The sequence below is a fragment of the Mytilus trossulus genome, chromosome 4 (assembly GCF_036588685.1).
Source record: "Mytilus trossulus isolate FHL-02 chromosome 4, PNRI_Mtr1.1.1.hap1, whole genome shotgun sequence".
Taxonomy (NCBI): domain Eukaryota; kingdom Metazoa; phylum Mollusca; class Bivalvia; order Mytilida; family Mytilidae; genus Mytilus; species Mytilus trossulus.
The window spans coordinates 5642154-5653261 of record NC_086376.1 but is presented as its reverse complement, the minus strand read 5'-3'; positions in this window follow the sequence as shown (position 1 = coordinate 5653261).

The following is an 11108-nucleotide window of genomic DNA, read 5'->3' as shown; positions in this document are numbered from 1 at the left end:
TCTCAACGGGTGATGTTTCTCGATTATATTAACCTAGTAACGAATTCATCATGAAACTCTAGAGAAAGAAAGAAAAGACTTTTGCAAAAAAAGGAAAAGCGACACTGAAGGTAAAGAAGGAATAATTCTAGTAAACTAGTTTTTTTGTGAGCAGAGTCTGAGTATTGCATATAATTTGAAATTACAGACCTACATGTAAACGTCAAAAACTCCATTCCCATTCCCCTGTAGCCATATCATGCATATATACTTACTCTATAGATAGAATCATATACATGCATCTTATCTCATTCTTTCCCTAGTTTGTCTACTCTTTGTCAGCACAAAAGCGAGTTTAATATTTTGTAACTGCGACTGTATGATGGTGCTTACAGGAAATCTTAATTTCCTTTTGCAAACAAAACTGTTACAACCGATGCTGCTACCGAATTGCTGATGGAGAAGGAATTGAAAGAAGACATTGATCATTGTGTTACCTTTAGAAACACAGACTGCCCTGAAAGGACTGAAGACTTGAAAAAGAGCATGCATGAGTGGCGAGAGATTGTGCGGTCTTGTCATGCTCAATTTTCATCGCGATAAGGGTATCAGCAGGCCAAATTATGATTCTGAAACAGTTTGACTGAACCGGCCATAGAAAAATTTAGTAAACTCTACTGAATTGATGTTTGCTCTATGTACTGGCAGCAGACTCAAATCAGTGATGTTAGGATGATTAACTTACATATAAATTGAAATGAAGTTGTTAAAAATTTGGTGTTAGTAAAAGTCTTTAAATATGAAAAATTTATATAAAGAGTGTCCAAATTCAAACATCATTAAACTATCTAACAATGCCTAGAATGCAGGATTTTGCACCATTCGTTTTATACACTACAAAATTTGTTATCGCCTCGCTTCGCTCGGCTCAATTATTTTGCCTCACTAAAATAAGATGCTTTGTTACGGCCTTGACCACATTGCACTCGCTCTGACAGTGAGTAAGCTAATATCTAATTTATTGCATACCTGTTATATAGTCATTCTTCCCCCATGCTAGTTCTTTCCCCGGGGAAATTTTGGATCATTGTCATTCTTCCCCTGCGGAAAGTTGACAATACGTATACATATAGTAACTTTTCCCCCATGCCAATCTATATAGAGTCTGGAAATTAAACCGAACAGTGTTAGAATTAGATTTATATATAAATATACAAATTTGTTGTTCATTTACATTTACACAAATCTGTCTACAGGTTTATCAGTCTGTCTATGAGTCAACAAGTCTATCTTTCTGTTCAACAGTCTTTTTACATTTTTAAATGACTGTCTATATGTCCGCATGCAAGGAAAAAACTACTGACTGACCAGAAGTGGTTTAAGTGATTGTATTTATTCGAATGATACCAAGGGTCCACGAAAGAGAATGGATGTGATCAGAATGTGCTTCGTGTGAATAAATATATAGCATGTATATAGATATAGGAAGATGTGATATGAGTGACAATGAGACATCTCTCCATCCAAATAACAATTTATAAAAGTGAACCATAATAGGCCTTCAACACGGAGTCTTAATTGGCTCACACCGGCCAACAAGCTATAAAGGGCCCCAAAATTACTAGTGTAAAACCATTCAAACGGGAAAACCAAATGTCTAAGTTATATAAAAAAAAAAACGAGAAACGAGAAACACGTATAAACTACATAAACAAACGACAACTACTGTTCATAAGATTTCTGACTTAGGACAGGTGCAAACATTTGCAGCGGGGTTAAACGTTTTAATGGTACAAAACCTTCTCCCTTTTTCTGAAACAATAGTATAACATCACAACATAGAAAAACACGTATAAATACATATCAAATGTATATTCACACGATGAAGCTTTGGTATAACTATAAGCTGAAAAAAAAGTAACTATCATTTAAAACATCTTATCGTGACGTCGCCGACGTTATATTACAAGGCGGAACATTTAGCTTATCATGCTACTTACGGGGGAAAAATTGGCCTGATCCTAGTTTTCCCCTTATAACGCTGAGGGGGAAAAGTGGGATCATGCCAATTTTTCCGGGGGGAAATATTGGATCGATTCAGTATTTCCCCCCGGAAATTTTGGCATGGGGGAAGAATGGCTATATAGGACACCGGCACTTGGGTTGGAAAATTTGGTCACAGAACTTTTGTCAGTGAAGCAATTTGTTAAAATATTTTCCAAGTTGATTAGTTTATGGGAGAAAAACTCAAACTGCAATGTTGTGAACTGTTTTGGCATTACTATTGTGATACGCCATGAAGATCCATGAAAAGGCACAGTAAAACATGAAATTATTATGTCAACCTTTATTTCATTTAAAGATTTAATTGCATTTCATCTGAGCTTTTAAACCTAAGTGCAATATTAGTTTTAAAGAACTGTATTAAAATAGTTGCAACTCAGGTTTTGAATTTATTGAATTGAACTGTAAAAACTTCACAATAAGGACATTGATACATGCAAGTTTCAACAGTTTCGTCGTCTATTTTACCATAAATTGTCTAAGACACAATTACTTTCAAGTTGCAAAACTTGTTTCCCAATCCACTATAAATAAATATTTACTTCATAATAATACCTTTCTAACCTATGTTGATCAATATATCACTAATACACAGATTTTTAAATATTTCAGAACAGTATAAATAGAAACATATTGAAGGAAAACACATAACCTAGATATTTCGTACAAGGTCAAATAGTATAGTTTATTTGCTTTAGTGATCTGTGTATTAGTGATATATTGATCAACATAGGTAAGAAAGGTAATATTATGAAGTAAATTTTAAGTGATATAAGAAATTTCAGTCTTATAAATGGATCTTAATCGTTTTTTGCCTATTGGAAAAAAGTACCATATCTTTTTCTTTAATGAACATTTTCAACGTGACAAGGAATGGTCGGGCAACGTTATAAAACGACTAGAGAGTCATGGATATAACACTGGAAGTATTACTGATGATTTCGACTCAGGCCTCTCCATATTTGAGAATATAGAACAGAAAGTGGAGCACTCAATGGCGATTGCTTTCGTCATTTCTGAAAAATCATTGAAATCAAGAGCTTTTATACATCATGTAGAAAATGCAGTTCTTTATGTAATCGATTCAGAGGATTATAAAAAAATGCTTCCAATATTACTCGATGAAAACATCAAACCTCCAAAATGTCTACGTAACTATGAATCACTTCTCATCATCGAAGACAATGACAGATGGTGGCAACATTTAGTAAAAGTATTAGAAATAAACAGTTCTTTATCCAGCAGCGGAGAATCAGACGAGGAAGTGAACGGATTGGTACAACAAATAATGACAACAATGACTAAAAAAAGTTTTAAAAAACAAAAGAAATTTAGGCACATGTGTAAAGAGTCTGGTATTGCTCAATTAACAAGTCAAATGGGTACGTGTTCTGTACATACAGGTCTTATGAAAGGCTGTGGGGTTGAAATTGTTGAAAAAACAATGATTTTAAAGTGGGATCGGTTTGAAAATGTTATGATTGAAAATCGTGACACATTAGCCAACATAGTAAATTTCAATAAAAACTGTGTACTCAGAGAAGTAACTTTTAATTTTACAAAGGAAGGACAAGCCAGACTGATTGAACGAATCGTGGAATGGAAAGATGAACTTGTAAAATTCATTGAGCATTCTTTAAATTATGATTTTTACGGAGGTAGTTTTGACAAAATGACCTACAATGTTATAATTGAAGGACATTCAGATTACAGTTTCTTGCATTTGATGAATAATGTTGCTAGGAAAATTTACATAGATAATTATAAATATCGTAGTTCTCAGTTTGACACAGTCGAGAAAAGAATAGAAACATTTCGCAACTGGCCTTATAAAAAAAATATTATCCGACCTTTAGCGGAAGCAGGATTTATATATACAGGAGAATTAGACACTGTTGTATGTTTTTCGTGTAATCAAAGTTTATTTGGAATTGGTAACACAAACGAAACAAAAGAGGAATTACTTATACAACATATAATTTGGAGTGGTGATTGCACTTTTCTGAATCAACACGAAGGTAGATCTGTCCAATCATTGATAAGAATGAAGTCTTCAATCGAAAAATTAGCATGGAATCCATATAACCCATTCTTATATATGAGCGAATTACCTAGTACGCTATATGAGAAAACAAAAATAAATCACCGCCTCTTAAGAAAAATACATTTGCCTTTTAACGCCTTGATGCTAGCGAAAATCGGTTTGATTATTTTATCAGTCAAAAACACGAGTTTTGATGTTATATGTGTAGACTGCAATTTTATGACAAATGGCCATGGTGCAAGTAAATCTATTGCAGATCTCGAATTTCAGCACATGATGTTATCAGGAGAAGATTGTCCATTTCTCCTTAAGCGAAAAGGTATTGAAGCTATCCAACAATTTAAAAGAGACAATGATCTCAGAGTACAGTACAGGACTTCAATCTCATTAAAATCAATCATGATTGATCGAAATCAATAAATAATTATATTGATTACTACACTGTTTCGAAAGTACTAGTACTCCGGGGAAAAAAAATTTTCGTCTCAATATTGTCTAAAGTCGACACGGTGACGAACAACTGACAGTCATGCATAAAACAATAAAAAGGATTTCGCTTAACTTACTTTATTTATATATTTGTTACTTTTATGAAATTAAAGAATATAATAGCATGTATACTTTTTGACGGATGTGAAATGTTATATTTTATACCAACTTTACAGATTAACGAAGAAATAAGTAGAAATGCATGTTAAAATGGTGAATTATTGACCCTTAAGTTACCTCGAATTTGTCTAACATCTTATTAAATTGTACACATTGTATGGGAATAAATATGGTCATAAATATACGGAAACAAAGATATAAACATTGAGATTGCAAGGCTAGTCACTTTGAGCACCTAAATATTTGTATATTCATGCAAATGTTTGCACCTGTCCTAAGTCAGGAATCTGATGTACAGTAGTTGTCGTTTGTTTATGTAATCTAATACATCTTTGATTTTAAAATACTTATGATTCGGCTTAAAGTGTTTAATTTGAAGAACAAAATAGTGTTGTATTTCTTTTTTAAATGTCAAAATACGAACAAACGAAGATTGTATCGCAATTTGGTGCTTTTAGCTTTCTGTACGTTTTGATGTTCTCTCACTAAATAATTCAAAATTTGGTGACAATATTGAACACATCTATCCCATCGAACTAGAAACAAAAGGATACACCAGATACAGTTAAGGCTGCCTCATATATTTACTTACATATAAAAATTGACAATGAGGGTCGGTTGAAAACAAAACTTTACTAAAAAAGAGATAACTTTATCTCCCCAATTGTGAATTTTCCATTTCTATGTAGCATGATTCCTGCAGCGCCTGCATAAGGAGTATGTATCTCCCAATTGATACGATATTTCCGCGCTTTATTTCCTATCATGATTTCCTTGACAGAGGGTTCATTATGGGGTTGTTGCTCACAAGTTAGCTATTAAACCAGGAGTACCAAATGGTGAAGTTGACCGTTATGGAATATCTGTTTCCTACAATCCCCTTCCTTTTTCAAGATAGTGATAAACCGAATAAGACTATTTACCGGGTTTGTAACAAAAATGAGCAACATGATGGATGCCACATATGGGGCAGGATCTGCTTATTCTTCTGGAGCACCTAAGATAAGCCCAGGTTTTAGTGGTGTTCGTGTTGCTTAATCTTTAGTTTTCTATGTTGTGTTTTGTGTACTATAATTTGTCTGTTTAACTTTCTTTTTTAGCCATGGTAATGTCAGTTTTTTTTTATCTATGAGTTTGACTGTTCCTCTGATATCTTTTGCCCCTCTTTGATGTATGTTTGATTTATGAAAAAGTGTGTGTTGAAAATCGAATTGCCTTGACAAAAGACCTTTCGAGTTCGTTGAACTTCCGTCAAAAACTTTGCCAAACTGGTGTTGATAATATCATTCGTGCGCTTATAGGCATCGTCACTTCTGTTCTAATGTCGAGCGATTTTTTGGGGAAAATATGATTCTCTAGTATATAACATTAACTATTCGGCAAACTAAAAGTATTTTTTTACAATTGGTAATCAGCACTGCTATATTTATTAGAGTTGTGATTAAGTACTGTAATGTTTATTGATCGTTATGGTTATGAATCTGGAGAATCTTGTATTATATATGCATATTTTATGCAGAAAGAAGTGTTCAGTGGATTTAGACGTTTGGCGGGAATATTAGTGGCCGGGTCGAAAGTTATAGGGGTGATCGTAAGGGACTCTCTATGCTCCGTATGGGTAACATTTAGAGAACACCCCTATCAAGTAAATATTATAGTCGCGGTGGGGTATATAAGAGAAACGGCACTTGAGGCTGTCGGTTGGCTGTCGATAAGCCGTCACAAGTCACAAGTAAGAGCCTTAATATTAAAAGGACACTTTGTACCGGGTACAAAGTAAACGTACAAGTTGAACGGATTGACAAGGCAGACTGTCCCACTCGGAGGACAGGCTGTACCAGCCCGCACTGTCTGGTAGTGACAGGTTGTCCCACTCGGAGGACAAGTTGTTCCAGCCCGCACTGTCTGGTAGTGACAGGTTGTCCCACTCGGAGGACAAAATGTACCAGACCGCTCTGTCTTGTATTGACAGACTGTCCCATTCAGAGGACAAGCTGTACCAGCTGTACTGTCTCTAAGTGACACATCGTCCCATCTTGAGGACAGGCTGGTTTATTGTCTTATATTTGTATATATATAATTGTCCGTTGTTACTCAGTTTATTTAGACAAAGAGTCAGTGTGTATATTTTAGTTCATTGTGCATTACGTAGATAGTTGTAGTTTTTAGTATTGCCGTATTGTTTGTGGACAACTTGGATCCAAGTATTGACTGGAACGGACGTTTGTGAAATAAACGCCTGGTTACACGTTACAGTACCTACGAACAAACATTATTTCTGTGTTATCCTGCAGAATGACGATCACTTAGATGCTTGATGAACGTTAATAGTGCCGGGATACAGGCGACCACATCTATCTAGGAAAAACACATATTAAAGGAGCCTATGATTGACGATTTCCCCGTTGATGACATAATTCGAAAGGGATATACTGAAAGACGCCCATTTGATACTAGTATGTGATTTTCCTTGCACAACAGGATAGATATCTAAGTACATATCCCTCTCTATCCTATGCTAACGGGACTTTTTTTGTAATCTTTCCTATGCTCGTTTGAACGTAGGTATTCTTAATGTTCACTATTTATAAAGCAATCTGATAAGACAATTATGCATACAAAAATCGCCCTCCAACATGAATGTTCATAAGGTAAACAAGCATCTTAGCCCTCCTTGGTACTATGATACTTAGTAGCAGTAGGTATAACATTCTTAGCTAATCCATACCTCATTTTCATGTTTCAGTGATTTGCTAACCTAAAAAATAGACAAAGCTGTTTTTATCAAGTGAATTTTACACTTTTTTTATGTTTGATAGGATAATCCTATTTGTTTATAATGACATTGTAAGTTATAATGTTCAATTAGACAGGGGTCACCTGATCTTAAGTCAACATGTAACCAAAATATATAGAAATAATAGAATCTGAAGAGAGATGATGTATCAAATTTGCTTTATAAGATTTTAAGAAACTAGTCAACTCAAACACACCCAAACATAAACAAAAATGCACTCGACTTTCTATTTAGATGAAATTATTGCCCATTTCAAGGATTTTCCAAAAAAAAACTGTCGCCAGGGCAGAGAAGCAAATTAATGGTAAAAATGATAAATCTATTGTCATTCTGTTGAAATTTTATTGGTGGAATTTATGTTTATGCACAAAAAAGATACACTTGTGTTGTGTACCTACAATAATGGACTGTTATATGAAAATGTGTTATTAGAAAAGGTCTTGTCTGAATTCTGCTTCATATGAATAGATACGCAAGTCGGCAAATATTACCAAAATACAGCGAATATTTAACCCCTTTTTTTAAATAATTTGACATCTCTCAATTTGCTAGTCAGATTTTCACATTTTGTACCTAGGTCATTTTTCTTTAGGATGTTGAGACAAACTGACTGAAAGATTTTTTGAGATCTACAAATTTGGAGATGGACATTTTGGCAGAATGACACACAACGTGAGATTTGAAGGACATACAATTTGTATTAATGACCGCTATTTCTCGATATATTTACTTGGGTACTGGTTACTGCATATCACGTTGTGATCAGCATCAATCGGGGGTAAAAAAACGAAGAAAAACAAAATCATCAAATTTTAAACAACAGTCCATCCGTACCACATATATATCTAGGATCTGAGACGTTTCACATGCAGTCATTTAAAAAGCTTGCAGGACGTTTCAGGTCTGTTTCTTATCAACGGCTGAAAGCATATTGAGTCATTACAACTTGCAAGTGTTACTACGTTCTCCTATTATGACTGCATAAATGATTCAAATCCATACAGTTTACCAAAGATTGGTTCCTACTGGTCTATTGTTGGTCTGCGTTTCAAAGCCGAAAACGTCAGATGACCCTTTATACATTCATGGTGTACTCAAGGTTTCCTATAGTTTCCTTCAAATTTGGAATCGTCTGTATCTCTTGGTATTCATCCACAATTAACACTGAATGTAGAACTGACAAGGCCCTGGTAATAGTATTTATGAAGTTGGACGTCACCAAACATGAGTTACATCATAAATCCAAAACGACATTAGCCAAATGATTTTCACGTATGATCAACTCCTTACTCCGACTGGTATAAAACGTATATATATGAGTCAAATTAAAAAATACAGTGGTTCTTTTTTAATGCGTTATGATGAGAAGGTAAATTCCATATTTTGGCTGAGGCAGGACTGAGTTAAACTGTGGTATATTTTTTACGTAATTTTAATGGTAGAATTAAGTTTTTTTTAAATCAAACTTTATGAAATAGTTTTTGGAAAATCAAAACTAAATAGATCATTACACACAAAGAAAGCCTTTAGACTTTTTAAAAACGGTTAAATAGCTATTTTTTTGTTATTGTAAAGGTTTCAAAAGAGATCTAATCTTATTATGCTATGATTGAATTTAAATGCTAAGAATAAATGATCGAAATTCGGTTAATTTATATCAGATGAACATGAATAAGTGCAGTCACAGATGAGAACATAGTCATTTTTAAAGTATATAAAAAAAAAACATTTTGCTAGTCGAACCATAAATTATAATAACCTTTAGTCAAGGAACAAATACAACATGTAGGCAGCGAGCCAATAAGTAAAGTAGTGACAGTATATAAAACTTTTTAAAGCACCTTTTCAAACATTCTAATCTGTTTTGAAAGGAAGTCATAGTCGTGTTCACCGAATAGACTCAAATTCTTACATTTAATTTATGCCATACTTCATTCCTTTGGAATTTCAACCAAATATGAAGAACTGGATCTTCCAGCACGGTATTGGATACCTTAACAACATAAGTGGCCTTACAAACAACGGTATATTGCTGGGTCTTCCAAGTGATCCACGAAACCTCTTCCTAAATTATTAACATCTGTGTTATCAGCAATCAAAGACGGGCTTCAAAGTTATTGTGAAACTGCCTGTTCTAGAGGTGGCGTGAATCAGATGTGGATACTTAGAAATTCAAAAGATCTTTTAAGACTACATACAATCTAACTCTCTTTCATCTTACAATAGTATTAAAACATTTGACTTTTCTACACTTCACACAAGTATTACACATTCCAAACTAAAAGACAAATTGAAAGAGTTGGTATTGTGTTGTTTCATAAAAAAAATGGCCAACGTCGATACAAGTATCTTGTCTTAGGGTGGGATAAATCCTACAAGGATCACTCTGATTCAAATAAAAAATTCTCTGAAACTGACATTATCAATATGTTGATTTATTGATTGACAACATATTTGTTACTTTCGGAGGACTTGTAATTCAACAGACTGTCGGCATTCCAATTGGAACCAATTGTGGCCCTCTTCTTGTCGACTTGTTTCTTTATCATTATGATGCTGACTTCATACAGGAAATTCTTAGGAAGAAAGATAAGAAGTTAGCAATATCCATTAACTCTGCTTTCCGCTATATGGATGATGTTCGTTCACTAAATCATTCAAAATTTAGTGACTATGTTGAACGCATCTATCCCATAGAACAAGAGATAAAGGATACTACAGATACAGTTAAGTCGGCCTCATATCTTGACTTACATCTAGAAATTGACAATGAGGGTCGATTGAAAACAAAACTTTTCGACAAAAGAGATGATTTCAGCTTTCCAATGGTGAACTTTCAATTTCTAAAGTAACAAAATTCCAGCAGCATCTGATACGGGGTATATATCTCCCAATTGAAACGATATTCCCGTGCTTGCATTTCCTTTTATGATTTTCTTGATAGAGGGTTGCTACTCACAAAGAAGCTACTCAACCAAGAGTTCCAAATGGTGAAGTTGAAATCATCCCTTCGTAAATTTTACAGACGCCATCACGAGTTGGTTGACCGTTATTGAATAACCGTTTCACAAATGAAATCGGATATGTTCCTTACGTCGTAACTGCAACCCCCTTCTCTTTCATGAATGTGACCCACCGAATTATACTATTTACCGGATTTGTTATTACAGTGAGCACTACGACGGGTGCCACATGTGGAGCAGCATCTGCTTCCCTTCCGGAGTACCTGAGGTCACCCCTAGTTTATGGTTATGGTGGGGTTCGCGTTGCTTATTCTTTAGTTTTCTATATTGTGTCATGTGTACAATTGTTTAAGTGTTTGTCTTTTTAATTTTTAGCCATGGCGTTGTCAGTTTATTCTCGATTCATGAGTTTGACTGTCCCTCTGTTATCTTTCGTCCCTCTTTTTTAAACCTATATCTAGTTTACAAAAAGTCAGTCAGAAACACATAACAATGATGGCTGCAAACGTCTAGCCACGAAAAGTCAGAATATTTGGATAATTCAGTTCTTGTCCATTCGTTTTTGATGCGTTTTGTTTTTTGATTTTGCCATGTGATTATGGACTTTCCAAATTGATTTTCCTCTGAGTTCAGTATTTTTGTGATTTTACTT